This window comes from Myotis davidii, unplaced genomic scaffold (assembly GCF_000327345.1).
Source record: "Myotis davidii unplaced genomic scaffold, ASM32734v1 scaffold534, whole genome shotgun sequence".
In the NCBI taxonomy this organism is placed as follows: domain Eukaryota; kingdom Metazoa; phylum Chordata; class Mammalia; order Chiroptera; family Vespertilionidae; genus Myotis; species Myotis davidii.
Genome location: NW_006286678.1, coordinates 3,269,805 through 3,272,382, shown reverse-complemented (window position 1 = coordinate 3,272,382; position 2,578 = coordinate 3,269,805).

Sequence of the window (2,578 nt, the reverse complement as noted above, 5' to 3'; positions counted from 1 at the left end):
TGGGCCCGGCCGCCGAGGCCGCGCCCAGGTGGGGGCCGAGGTTTGGCTTCCTTGGTCTTTGGGTCTCGAGGGAAGGGGACGGGAAGCCTTCCCACGGAGCGAAGGAGGGTAGCACACGGGAGTGTGGCCTGGCGACTTCTGAAAAGCTCCTGCTCCCCCCGCCACCCTCCTTCCCCGCCCCAGCGCCTTTAGTCGTTGGCTGGTAGGAGGCCTTAGGGGGCCCCACGTCTCTAACGACTTTTCTAGGTTTGGTCCTTAGCACCACGGAGCAGGGAGGGAAGCACACCTGTGTCTGTGGGGCCGCCTCTTAGGGACGGTGACGGCGAGCCTCTAGTCCAGTGGTTCTCAACCTTCTGGCCCTTTAAATGCAGTTCCTCATGTTGTGACCCAACCATAAAATTATTTCCGTTGCTACTTCATAACTGTAATGTTGCTACTGTTATGAATCATAATGTAAATATCTGATATGCAGGATGGTCTTAGGCGACCCCTGTGAAAGGGTTGGTCGACCGCCGAAGGGGTCGCGACCCACAGGTTGAGAACCGCCGCCTAGCCCCAGTCCTCGTTTTGGCTCTCAAGCTACACCTGAAAAGGACTCTGTCAGATTACTAAGGGAAAGGAACAAAGCAGTGACTGAAAGGTCTGATGGATCGATCCTATGGGATCTTCCTCCCCTACCGGTCATTGTGGGTTTGCCTTCTTTTCAGCTGCAGGGAAAGTGATCTCTATCCACACCCAAGAGGTCGCTCATACACACATGCCTGTGGTTCAGTTAGATTTTGAATTGTGTTTCCCTGGTGTAAGGACGGCTGGGGAACTACCTGAGGGCTCTTAGAGATTCAGGTCCGGGTTGTCATCTCCACTTGGATGGTTGTGCTCATGGAGATCATGGTGCATCATAAAAACCAACAATAATTGTGTTAAAAACAGAAAAAAGGCCCTGACCGGTTTGGTTCAGTGGATAGAGCATCGGCCTGCGGACTGAAGGGTCCTGGGTTCGATTCCGGTCAAGGGCATGTACCTAGGTGGTGGGCACATCCAGTGGGGGGTGTGCAGGAGGCAGCTAATTGATGTTTCTCATCGATGTTTCTAACCCTCTATCCCTCTCCCTTCCTCTCTGTGGAAAATCAATAAAATATACTTAAAAAAAATAAAAACAGAAAAAAGGATGCTTACATTACATAATCAGTCAAGAGCACACATCCAAAGAAAACCTAGTTCTATTAATATTTTAATGTTCTTTGAAAGGAATGTAGTGTAGTGGTTAAGTGGGCAGACTTTGAAGTCGAGGGTTTAAAATTAAAGCTAGACTCTACCATTTAACTTTGTGATCTTGCCCAGGTTATATCACCTTTTTAAACCTTAGTCTGTACTATAGAAGATGATACATACCTCTTAGTGGTCTGTAATGGTTAAATGAAATAATACAGTGATGAATGGCATGTGATGTCTATTTTATCACCTGTTAATGCTTAAGAGGTGATAAACATTGGCAGATGTCAATGATGTAAGAAAAAAAAATAAAATTTTTTAATTGAATTAATTTTCTCTACTAACATATTTCTCTCCTTGAATGTTGGTGCATTTGGGAGTAGGTAAACCTAAATCACATGTATTTGGTTTTAACAAGGAAACAACAGATTTCAGCTGGCGCATGACTCAAGCGTTCGTTCTCCCCTGACACCCCGGGATGTAGAATGAACATGGAGCCACTGGCAGTGCTTAGATGCCAGTGCGAGCAAGCCCAGGTGCTCTTCACTACGCAGTGTGCTCATACTTATTTTTTTTTAACATGGGCTTTTTGTATAAGGTGCATTTGGGGCACAGAAAACACAGTTTTCATATGCTTTGAATTTGATTAATCAAAAACTAATATGCTTGAAGTCATTACTTGGGGTTTAGAGAACTTGAGCCTTTTAAAGTTATTTCATTTTCTTCGCTTTTCTTATACTTCTTTTCTCCATTCCTTCTTTTCCCTTCTAGGGTAAATAAACCTATTGGGAGAGAAAATGTTTCCAGAGGGCAATTTGGAGAATTGGATTTGAATATGTAAAAACGCAACTTTTGCTTTGGTTATTGGGATGCTGGCATAATTTTCTTGAGAGTTAGTTCTTTTAATACCAGCTGGCAACTAAATCATTGTTCATTCGGGTCTTGTTGCAAGAACCTCAGAAATAAGTTACGGAATTACTTAATCAGAGTTTACTACGGCAAATAATTTAGTAATGGAGGGGCAGTTTATAGTCGTGGTTACTACACCAAATGTGGAACTTTTGTAAATTGCCACAATTTGTGTAATGATCAGCTAGGGCTTACCCTAACCAGTCATCTGAATCAAGTGATTTACCGTATTTGCCGGCGTATAAGACGATTTTTTGGCCCTGAAAAATATGCCTCCAAGTGGGGGGTCGTCTTATACGCCAGGTACACTTCAGATAGACTGCCCATAGTGCTTGCCCCATGCCATAGTGGCCTCCCGGTGCCCGCCCACTTCATTCCACATACCGTTCAGGCATCAGCAGCGCTGCTGGGTGTATGCTCGGCTGTTATGCGATTTTGCTGTTATGCGATTTTACCA